This window comes from Delphinapterus leucas, chromosome 11 (assembly GCF_059928025.1).
Source record: "Delphinapterus leucas isolate spDelLeu-1000000601 "Yukka" chromosome 11, BTC_Dleu_Yukka2, whole genome shotgun sequence".
NCBI classification, from domain to species: domain Eukaryota; kingdom Metazoa; phylum Chordata; class Mammalia; order Artiodactyla; family Monodontidae; genus Delphinapterus; species Delphinapterus leucas.
Window position 1 is genome coordinate 84,693,486 of NC_143139.1, and position 12,658 is coordinate 84,706,143.

Sequence of the window (12,658 nt, forward strand, 5' to 3'; positions counted from 1 at the left end):
TTCTATTGTGTACATTCCTAGGAGTAGAATGGCTGCAGTTATGGTAGGTATATATCTAACTTTTAAAGAAATTGCCAAACTGTTTTCCAAAGTACTTGTACAATTGTAGGTTCCCACCAACAGTATGTGGGAGTACTAGTCTCTCCACATCCTCTCCAACACTTTAATCAGTCTTTTTAATTTTAGCCATTCTAATAGGTGGGTAATGGTATCTCATGACTAATCATGTTGAGAATCATGTGTTTATATTTTCTTTGAGGGACGTGTCAGTTCAAGCCCTCTGCACATTTTTTAATTGGGTTTTTTTTATTATGAGTATTGAATCTTTATATATTATGGATACAAGTCCATTAGCAGATAGATTTGATCTACAAATATTTTCTCCCAGTCTATATCTTATCTTTTCGTTTTCTTAATCTTTTGAAGAGCAGAAGTTTTTAATTTTAATGAAGTCCCATTTTCATTTTTCTCTTTACTGGGTCACGCTTTGGTGTTATATCTAAGAAATCTAACCCAGGGTCACAGATTTTCTCTTGTATTTTCTCCCAGAAGTTTTAGAGATTTAGGTTTTACAGTTAAGTCTGTGGTCCCTTTTTTAAATTAATTTTTATTGTAGTATATTTGCTTTAAAATGTTGTTTTAGTTTCTGGTGTACAGCAAAGTGAATCAGCTATATGTATACATATATCCCCTCTTTTTTGGATTTCCTTCCCATTTAGGTCAGCACAGAGCACTAAGTGAGTTCCCTGTGCTATACAGGAGGTTCTCATTAGTTATCTGTTTTATACATAGTAGTGTATATATGTCAATCCCAATCTCCCAATTCATCCCAGACCCTCTTCCTCCCCTGGTATCCACACGTCCATTCTCTACGTCTGTATTTCTATTTCTGCTTTGCAAATAAGTTCATCTGTATCATTTTCTAGATTCCACAAATAAGTGATGTTATACAATATTTGTTTTTCTCTTGCTGACTTACTTCACTCTATATGACAGTCTCTAGGTCCATCCATGTCTCTGCAAATTACACACTTTCATTCCTTTTTATGGCTGAGTAATATTCCATTGTATATATGTACCACATTTCTTTATCCATTCTTCTGTTGATGGACATTTACGTTGCTTCCGTGTCCTGGCTGTTGTAAATAGTGCTGCAATGAACACTGGAGTGCACGTATGTATTCTTTTTTGAATTTTATTTTTTTATATAGCAGGTTCTTATTAGCCATCAATTTTATACACATCAGTGTATACATGTTAATCCCAACTGCCCAATTCATCACACCACCTCCCCGCCACTTTCCCCCCATGGTGTCCATACGTTTGTTCTCTAAATCTGTGTCTCAACTTCTACCCTGCAAACTAGTTCATCTGTACAATTTTTCTAGGTTCCATATATATGCATTAATATACGATACTTGTTTTTCCCTTTTTGACTTAACTTCACTCTGTATGACAGTCTCTACATCCATCCACGTCTCAACAAATGACCTAATTTCGTTCCTTTTTATGGCTGACTAATATTCCATTGTATATATGTACCACATCTTCTTTATCCATTCTTCTCTTGATGGGCATGTAGGTTGCTTCCATGACCTGGCTATTATAAATAGTGCTTCAATGAACATTGGGGTGCATGTGTCTTTTTGAATCATGGTTTTCTCTGGGTATATGCCCAGTAGTGGGATTGCTGGATCATATGGTAATTCTATTTTTAGTTTTTTAAGGAACCTCCATACTGTTCTCCATAGTGGCTGAATCAGGTTACATTCCCACCAACAGTGCAGGAGGGTTCCCTTTTCTCCACACCCTCTCCAGCATTTGTTGTTTCTAGATTTTCTGATGATGCCCATTCTTACTGGTGTGAGGTGATACCTCATTGTAGTTTTGATTTGCATTTCTCTAATAATTAGTGATGTTGAGCAGCTTTTCACATGCTTCTTGGCCATCTGTATGTCTTTTTTGGAGAAATGTCTACTTAGGTCTTCTGCCCATTTTTGGATTGGGTTGTTTGTTTTTTTAATATTGAGCTGCATGAGCTGTTTATATAGTTTGGAGATTAATCATTTATCCGTTGATTCATTTGCAAATATTTTTTCCCACTCTGAGGGTTGTCTTTTCGTCTTGTTTGTAGTTTTCTTTGCTTTGCAAAAGCTTTTAAGTTTCATTAGGTCCCATTTGTTTATTTTTATTTCCATTACTCTAGGAGGTGGATCAAAAAAGATCTTGCTGTGATTTATGTCAGAGAGTGTTCTTCCTATGTTTTCCTCTAAGAGTTTTATAGTGTCCAGTCTTACATTTAGGTCTCTAATCCATTTTGAGTTTCTTTTTGTGTATGGCGTTAAGGAGTGTTCTAATTTCATTCTTGTACATGTAGCTGTCCAGTTTTCCCAGCATCACTTATTGAATACACTGTCTTTTCTCCATTGTATATCCTTGCCTCCTTTGCCATAGATTAGTTGACCATAGGTGCGTGGGTTTACCTCTGGGGTTTCTATTCTGTCCCATTGATCTATGTTTCTGTTTTTCTGCCAGTACCATATTTTCTTGACTACTGTAGTTTTATAGTATAGTCTGAAGTCAGGGAGTCTGATTCCTCCAGCTCCACTTTTTTCCCTCAAGACTGCTTTGGCTATTCGGGGTCTTTTTTGTCTCTATACAAATTTTAAGAATTTTTGTTCTAGTTCTGTAAAAAATGCTATTGGTAATTTGATAGGGATTTCATTGAATCTATAGATTGCTTTGGGTACTATAGTCATTTTCACAATATTGATTCTCCCAATCCAAGAACCTGGATATCTCTCCATCTGTTGGTATCATCTTTAATTTCTTTCATCAGTGTCTTATAGTTTTCTACATACAGGTGTTTTGTCTCCCTTGGTAGGTTTATTCCTAGGTATTTTATTCTTTTTGTTGCAGTGGTAAATGGGAGTGTTTCCTAAATTTCTCTTTCATATTTTTCATCATTACTCTATAGGAATGCAAGAGATTTTTGTGCATTAATTTTGTATCCTGCAACTTTACCAAATTCATTGATTAGCTCTAGCATTTTTCTGGTGTCATCTTTAGGATTCTCTATGTATAGTATCATGTCATCTGCAAACAGTGACAGTTTTACTTCTTCTTTTCCAAATTGTACTCCTTTTATTTCTTCTTTTCTCTGATTGCCATGGCTACGACTTCCAAAACTATGTTGAATAATAGTGGCGAGAGTGGTCAACCTTGTCTTGTTCCTGATCTTAGAGGAAATGCTTTCAGTTTTTCACCATTGAGAATGATGTTCGCTGTGGGTTTGTGGTGTACGGCCTTTATTATATTGAGGTAGGTTCCCTCTATGCCCATTTTCTGGAGAGTTTCTATCATAAATGGGTCTTGAATTTTGTCAAAAGCTTTTTCTGCATCTATTGAGATGATCAAATGGTTTTTATTCTTCAATTTGTTAATATGGTATATCACATTGACTGATTTGCATATATTGAAGAATCCTTGTATCCCTGGGATAAATCCCACTTGATCATGGTGTATGATCCTTTTAATGTGTTGTTGGATTCTGTTTGCTAGTATTTTGTTAAGGATTTTTGCATCTATATTCATCAGTGATATTGGTCTGTAATTTTCTTTTTTTGTAGTATCTTTGTCTGGTTTTGGTATCAGGGTGATGGTGGCCTCATAGAACGAGTTTGGGAGTGTTCCTTCATCTGCAATTTTTTGGAAGAGTTTCAGAAGGATGGGTATTAGTTCTTATCTAAATGTTTGATAGAATTCACCTGTGAAGCCATCTGGTCTGGGACTTTTGATTGTTGGGAGATTTTTAATCACAGTTTCAATTTCATTACTTGTGATTGGTCTGTTCATATTTTCTATTTCTTCCTGGTTCAGTGTTGGAAGGTTATACCTTTCTAAGAATTTGTCCATTTCTTCCAGGTTGTCCATTTTATTGGCATAGAGTTGCTTGTAATAGTCTCTTAGGATGCTTTGTATTTCTGTGGTGTCTGTTGTAACTTCTCCTTTTTCATTTCTAATTTTATTGATTTGAATCCTCTCCCTCTTTTTCTTGATGAGTCTGGCTAATGGTTTATCAATTTTGTTTTTCTTCTCAAAGAACCAGCTTTTGATTGTATTGATCTTTGCTATTGTTTTCTTTGTTTCTATTTCATTTATTTCTGCTGTGATCTTTATGATTTCCTTCCTTCTGCTAACTTTGGGTTTTGTTTGTTCTTCTTTCTCTAGTTCTTTAGGTGTAAGGTTAGATTTATTTGAGATTTTTCTTCTTTCTTGAGGTAGGCTTATATAGCTATAAACTTCCCTCTTAGAACTGCTTTTGCTGCATCCCATATGTTTTGGATCATTGTGTTTTCATTGTCATATGTTTCTAGGTATTTTTTGATTTCCTCTTTGATTTCTTCAGTGATCTCTTGGTTATTAGTAACGTATTGTTTAGCCTCCATGTGTTGTTTTTTTTTAAAGTTTTTTTCCCTGCAATTCATTTCTAATCTCATAGCATTGTGGTCAGAAAAGATGCTTGATATGATTTCAATTTTCTTAAATTTACTGAGGCTTGATTTGTGACCCAAGATGTGATCTGTCCTGGAGAATGTTCTGTGTCCGTGGGCACTTGAGAAGAAAGTGTAATCTGCTGTTTTTTGATGGAATGTCTTATAAATATCAATTAAATCTATCTGGTGTGTTGTGTCATTTAAAGCTTCTGTTTCCTTATTTATTTTCATTTTGAATGACCTGTCCATTGGTGTAAGTGAGGTGTTAAAGTCCCCCACTATTACTGTGTTACTATTGATTTCCTCTTTTGTAGCTCTTAGCAGTTGCCTTATGTATTGGGGTGCTCCTATGTTGGGTGCATATATATTTATAATTGTTATATCTTCTTCTTAGATTGATCCCTTGATCATTATGTAGTGTCCTTCCTTGTCTCTTGTAACATTCTTTATTTTAAAGTCTATTTTATCTGATACGAGTATTGCTACTCCAGCTTTCTTTTGATTTCCATTTGCATGGAATATCTTTTTCCATCCCCTTACTGTCAGTCTGTATGTGTCCCTAGGTCTGAAGTGGGTCTCTTGTAGACAGCATATATATGGGTCTTGGTTTTGTATCCATTCAGCAAGCCTGTGTCTTTCGGTTGGAGCATTTAATCCTTTCACGTTTAAGGTAATTATCAATATGTATGTTCCTGTGACGATTTTCTTAACTGTTTTGGGTTTGTTTTTGTAGGTCCTTTTCTTCTCTTGTGTTTCACACTTAGAGAAGTTCCTTTAGCATTTGTTGTAGAGCCGGTTTGGTGGTGCTGAATTCTCTTAGCTTTTGCTTGTCTGTAAAGCTTTTGATTTCTCCATCGAATCTGAATGAGATCTTTGCCAGGTAGAGTAATATTGGTTATAGGTTCTTCCCTTTCATCACTTTAAGTGTATCATGCCACTCCCTTCTGGCTTGTAGAGATTCTGCTGAGAAATCAGCTGTTAACCTTATGGGAGTTCCCTTGTATGTTATTTGTCATTTTTCCCTTATTGCTTTCAATAATTTTTCTTTGTCTTTATATTTTGCCAATTTGATTACTGTGTGTCTCGGCATGTTTCTCCTTGGGTTTATCCTGTATGGGACTCTCTGTGTTTCCTGGACTTGGGTGGCTATTTCCTTTCCCATGTTAGGGAAGTTTTCTACTATAATCTGTTCAAATATTTTCTCTGGTCCTTTCTCTCTCTGTTCTCCTTCTGGGACCCTTATAATGCGAATGTTGTTGTGTTTAATGTTGCCGCAGAGGTCTCTTAGGTTGTCTTCATTTCTTTTTATTCTTTTTTCTTTATTCTGTTCTGTGGCAGTGAATTCCACCATTCTGTCTTCCAGGTCACTTATCCGTTCTTCTGCCTCAGTTATTCTGCTATTGATTCCTTCTAGTGTAGTTTTCATTTCAGTTATTGTATTGTTCATCTCTGTTTGTTTGTTCTTTCATTCTTCTAAGTCTTTGTTAAACATTTCTTGCATCTTCTCGATCTTTGCCTCCATTGTTTTTCCGAGGTCCTGGATCATCTTCACTATCATTATTCTGAATTCTTTTTCTGGAAGGTTGCCTATCTCCACTTCATTTAGTTATTTTTCTGGGGTTTTATCTTGTTCCTTCCTCTGGTACATAGCCCTCTGCCTTTTCATCTTGTCTATCTTTCTGTGAATGTGGTTTTTGTTCCACAGGCTGCAGGATTGTAGTTCTTGCTTCTGCTGTCTGCCCTCTGGTGGATGAGGCTATATAAGAGGCTTATGCAAGTTTCCTGATGGTAGGGCCTGGTGGTAGGTAGAGCTGACTGTTGCTCTGGTGGGAGGAGCTCAGTAAAACTTTAATCTGCTAGACTCCTGATGGGTGGGGCTGGGTTCCCTCCCTTTTGGTTGTTTGGCCTGAGATGACCTAACACTGGAACCTACCTGGGCTCTTTGTTGGGGCTAATGGCAGACTCCGGGAGGGCTCACACCAAGGAGTCCTTCCCAGAACTTCTGCTGCCAGTGTCCTTGTCCCCACGGTGAGCCAAAGCCAGCCCCTGCCTCTGCAGGAGACCCTCCAGCGGCAGCAGGTAGGTCTGGTTCTGTCTCCCCTGGGGTCATTGCTCTTTGCCCTGGGTCCCGATGCGCACACTACTTTGTGTGTGCCCTCCAAGAGTGGAGTCTCTGTTTCCCACAGTTCTGTCAAAGTCCTGCAATCAATTCCCAATAGGCTTCAAAGTCTGATTCTCTAGGAATTCCTCCTCCCATTGCTGGACCCCCAGGTTGGAAAGCCTGACGTGGGGCTCAGAACCTTCACTCCAGTGGGTGGACTTCTGTGGTGTAAGTGTTCTCCAGTCTGTGAGTCACCCACCCAGCAGTTATGGGATTTGATTTTACTGTGATTGCGCCCCCCCCCCCCGTCTCATTGTGGCTTCTCCTTTGTCTTTGGATGTGGGGTATATTTTTTGGTGAGTTCCAGTGTCTTCCTGTTGATGATTGTCCAGCAGCTAGTTGTGATTCTGGTGTTCTCACAAGAGGGAGTGAGAGCACGTCCTTCTACTCTGCCATCTTGGTTCCAATCTGGAGTGCACGTTTATTTTTGAATTATGGTTTTCTCCAGGTAAGTCTGTGACCCATTTTGAGCTAAACGTTTTGTATGGTCTGAGGTGTGCACCCCAGTCTTGTTTTGTTTGCATATGCCTATCCAATTGTTCTAGCACCATTTGTTGAAAAGACTGTGCTTTCTCCACTGAAAGCATACCTTTGTGGAAAATCTGCTGACCAGTTGTCTATGTATGTATGTGTCTATTTCTGGACTCTGTTATTTTCCTTTGATATATTGTTGTCTATCATGATACCACACTGTCTTGATTACTGTTGACTTATATTAAAAATCAGGTAGTGTTAGTCCTCCAATTTTGTTCTTTGTTCTTTCTTTCTCTCTTTTTTTTTTGTTATATTCACTAGTTTATTTTTTTAGATTCCACATATAAGTGAGTTCATACTGTTCTTTCTTTTTAAAGAGTTGTTTTGGCTATTCTAGATCTTTGCCTTTCCATATGACTTTTAGAATCATCTTGTCAATTTCTACAAAAAAGCCTACTAAGATTTTGATTGCCGTAATATTCAATCTGTGATCATCTTGACAATATTTAGTCTTCTGACCTATGAACACAATGTATCTCTCCACTTATTTAGGTCTTACTTAATTTCTCTCAGCAGTATTTGTAATTTTCGGGAAACATCCTTTATCAGATTTATCCCTAAGTATTTCATATTTTTTGATGCTATTGTAAATGGTGTTTTTTCTGATGGCTTGTTGGTAATATATAGAATACAATTGATTGTCCTATATTGATCTTTTCTCCTGCAGCTTTGTTAAACTCACTTATTCTAGTACCTTTTTTGTAGATTTCATAGGATTGTTTACATTAAACCATAAAATGAACTCTTAATAAATACAGTAAGTTTTTTATAGATGTCATTTATCAAGTTGAGGAAGTTCCCTTCTGTTCTAGATTGCTTAAAGTTTTTTTTGTTGTTTTTTTTTAAAGATGATGTTGGGGGTAGGAGTTTATTAATTAATTAATTAATTTTTGCTGTGTTGCGTCTTCATTTCTGTGTGAGGGCTTTCTCTAGTTGTGGCAAGTGGGGGCCACCATTCATCGTGGTGCGCGGGCCTCTCACTATGGCGGCCTCTCTTGTTGTGGAGCACAGGCTCCAGACGCGCAGGCTCAGTAGTTGTGGCTCACGGGCCTAGTTGCTCCGCAGCATGTGGGATCCTCCCAGACCAGGGCTCAAACCCGTGTCCCCTGCATTAGCAGGCAGATTCTCAACCCCTGCGCCACCAGGGAAGCCCTTTTGTTGTTTTTTTTTTTTATCAGAAATGGATGTTGAATTTTGTCAAATCCTCATCTGTATCTATTAAGGTGGTCATAAGGGCTTTTGAAAAAATTGTTAATGTGATAAATCATATAGAATGATTTTTTTCAAACATTAAGTCAACCTTATATTAGAGTCGCTCCTCCATATCCGTGGGTTCCACAACCAGGAATTCAAGCAACCTCAGATTGAAAATATTAACAAAATCCGGAGAGTTCCAAAAAGCAAAACTTGAATTTGCTGCACTCTGGCAGCTATTTATATAGTATTTACATTGTATTTACAACTATTTACATGGCATTTACATTCTATTAGATAATTATAAGTAATCTAGAGATGATTTAAAGTATATAGGAGAATGTAAATAGGTTATATGCAAATACTATGACATTTTATATAAGGGACTTGAGCACCCATGGATTTTTGGTATCCACAGGGGGGTCCTGGAGCCAGTTCTCCATGGATACCAAGGGATGACTGTACTTGGATAAATTCCACTTAGTTGTGATGTATTATCCTTATTATATATTGTTGGATTTGATTTGCTCAATTTTGTTCAGAACTTTTACATCTATGTTCATGATAGATACTGGTTTGCAGTCTCTTTTCCTCTAGCATCTTTGTCCACTTTTGGTGACAGGGTAATGTTGGTCTCATGAAATAAGTTAGAAAATATTCCCTCCTTTTCAAATTCTGGAAGAGTCTGGCAGAACTGGTATTATTTCTTCCTTAAATGTCTGCTGGAATTCACCAGTAAAACGATTTGGGCCTGTAGTTTTCTTTGTGGGGAGGTTTTTAACTACAAATTCAGTTTCTTTGATATGGGGCTGTTCAGGTTATCTATTTATCCTGACTGGTCTTCAGTAGTTTGTGTCTTTAAGGAATTTGTGCATTTCATCAAAGTTGCTGAATTTATAGAAATAGAGTTGTTCAACATAGTCCCTTATTATTTCTTCATGCATGTAGAATGTATAGTTATGTCACTTATTTCATTATTACATTGTTAATTTGTGTCTTCTCTCCTTTTCTTTCCTGTTAATTCTGGTTAGCAGTTTATCAGTTTTATTGATCTTCTCAAAGTACAACTTTTGGTGTCATTGATTCTCTATTGTTTTTCTGTTCTCGATTTCGCTGATTTTACACTCTATATTTTCTTTCTTTTGTTACTTTTTTTTAAAGATTTATATATTATTTATTATTTATTTTTTTGGCTGCATCGGGTCTTAGTTGTGGCACGCAGGATCTGTGTTGAGGCATGAAGGATCTTTCATTGTGGCACGTGGGCTTCTCTCTAGTTGTGGCATGCAGGTTTTCTCTTCTCTGGTTGTGGCGCACAGGCTCCAGGGTGTCTGGGCTCTGTAGTTTGCGGCACGCAGGCTCTCTAGTTGAGGCATGCAAGCTCAGTAGTTGTGGCACGTGGGCCTAGTTGCCCCGTGGCATGTGGGATCCTAGTTCCCTGACCAGTGATCAAACCCACGTCCCCTGCATTGTAAGGCAGATTCTTTACCACTGGACCACCAGGGAAGTCTCTCTTTTGTTCACTTGGAGTTGAATTTGCTCTTCATTCTCTAGTTTCTTAAGATGGAAACTGAGGTCACTTTTTTAAATTAATTAATTAATTATTTTTGGCCATGTTGGGTCTTCGTTTTTGAGCGCAGGCTTTCTCTAGTTGCAGTGAGTGGGGGCTACTCTTCATTGCAGTGCACGGGCTTCTCACTGTGTTGGCTTCTCTTGTTGCGGAGCACGGGCTCTAGGCACGCAGGCTTCAGTAGTTGTAGCTTGCGGTCTCTAGAGTGCAGGCTCAGTAGTTGTGGCACATGGGCTTAGTTGCTCCACAGCATGTGGGATCTTCCCGGACCAGGGCTCAAACCCATGTCCCCTGCATTGGCAGGCGGATTCTTAACCACTGAGCCACCAGGGAAGTCCAGAAGCTGAGGTTATTGATTTGAGACATTTCTTCTTTGCTAACACAGGCATTTAATGCTATAAACATATGATGACCAGCTCTTTGGGCTTTGAATAGCCTTCTGTCTGAAGCCCTCCTTCCTCCTCATGCTCTGCTAAGGCTCACATATAGCTCTGAGAGGGTGGACTCTGGAGCCAGGTTGCCCTGGCAATATTCTTGACTCTGCCACTTAGTAGTTGTGTGAACTTGCACAAGTTATTTAACCTCGCTGTCAGTTTCTTTGTCTGCAAAATATAGATAATAATAGTTGCTACCTCTGATGGTTAATTTTATGTGGCAACTTAGGTGGACCATGTTGCCCAGATATATGGTCAAACATTATTCTGGATGTTGCTGTGAGGATGTTTTTGGATGAGATTAACATTTAAATCTGTGGACTTTGAGTAAAGCAGATTGCCCTCCATAATGTGGGTGGACCTCATCCAATCAGTTGATGGCTTGAACAGAACAAAAGATCTCCCTGAATAAGAAGGAATTCTCAAGCAGATGGCCTTCTGATTTGAACTGGAGCATTGGCTTTTCCTGGTTCTCCAGCCTGATAGCCTTCAAACTTGAGCTGTGGCATCGGTTCATAGGGTTCTCCTGAGAATTAAAAGAATTAGTATATGCAAAGCACTTACAACAGTGCATGGTACATAGTCAGTAAATGTAAGCTGCTGTATTACCATCATTATTATCACCATTGTTATTGTTATGAATGTAACTGTTGTCATCCATTCTCCTTGTTGCTATGAGCTGTTGGCCTCCAAGGCCCCCATATTCAACAGACACTGGCACATTATTTAATCTTCCTCTTTAACACCTGTCAACAGGACCAACTACATAATTTGCAGACCCCAGTTCAAAGTAAAAATGCAGACCCCTCGTTAAATAACTATTTAAGAATTTCAAGATGGCAGTAGCAGAGCATTAAATTAACTAACTATGGGGCCCTTATAAGAGTAGGGCCCTATTCGACTACACAGATCACACACCCATAAAGCTGGCCCTGCCTGCCAGCATCAGAAGCGATTTCCTACCCACGACTCTAGCTTCCTACTTCTTGAGCTTCCCACTAGTAACCTTCACTTCTACTTAATTTTCACAATATGCTCGCCTAATTCATGCATTTAAAAATACATACAGGACAGGGAATTCCCTGGCTGTCCAGTGGTTAGGACCCCTGCACTTCCACTGCAAGGGGCACGGGTTCCATCTCTGGTTGGGAAACTAAGATCCTGCAAGCTGTGACATGGCAAAAAAAAAAAAAAAAAAAATACATACAGGAGTACCTCAAAGATGTTGCTTTAAAACTTTTCTGGATTGTGGTCCTGAGTGGTTAGCAAAACCAGAGAGAAAGAGAGGTTGGGCTGTTGTTAATTCATTCACTCAACAAATAATCACTGAATACCGACCATGAGTCAGGTTCTGAGTGACACCTACTTACTAGTAGGCAGAGTATTCGTAGACGTTCTGAAAAGTTTAAAAATGTTATAAGTTTCACTTAAGCAATTCATATAATACAAATCAATATTTCTGTATTCACTCATGAAAGCCCTTTCCTGGATCCTAGAATGAAGAAGACACAAGTGGCACAGAGCCTCAGCCATTTCCCAGCTCGTGTATTAATCAGTGAGAAATAAACCTTTGCTGCTGTAAACCACTGAGACTTTGGACTCACAGCATAAAATATGGAAAGCTAACTAACACAGCAGCCATGTGTCCCATCAGGCTAACGAAAGAAACAGAATAGCCTATTACCATTAAGAGTTATTTAATGAAGTCCTTGTACAAAATCCAGCGATTAACTTGAGAACTAAAGAAACAAAAACCAGCTTTAACAGCCAGCGAGAATAAAAGAGAGGTTAGTCCGGAAGGTTGTAACGAGGAGGTGATGCTTGAGTGCCATCTACTCTCACTGAGTTTAAACTTTTATATTTTTACATATTAAAAGTACAGCAGGGAACGGTTTACGTAAAGTTCCACATTTTACAAAGCTGTTTTACAATCACCCTCATTTTACAGATTAGGAAAGTGAGGCCCAATATGGTACAGTGGCCAGGACTCCCAGGTTTTCTGATACCAAAGTCTCTGCTTTCTCCTACATCACAGTATTACTTGGTAATTAATGCAAATCGCAGTTTTTAATCGGAATAAAATTATCCAGGTGGAAAGGCCTGGATAATTGTGATAAGCATAACCGCCCCACCTACACAGCGCCCACAGAGAGGATTTCCCCAACTCGCACGCACCGCCACCGGCCCACCACCGAAAAGCCCGGTGGACAAAACCTTACATCCCCAGAGCGGTCCCCCTCCCTGCCTTTTTATCCTCCACCTTTCCCGG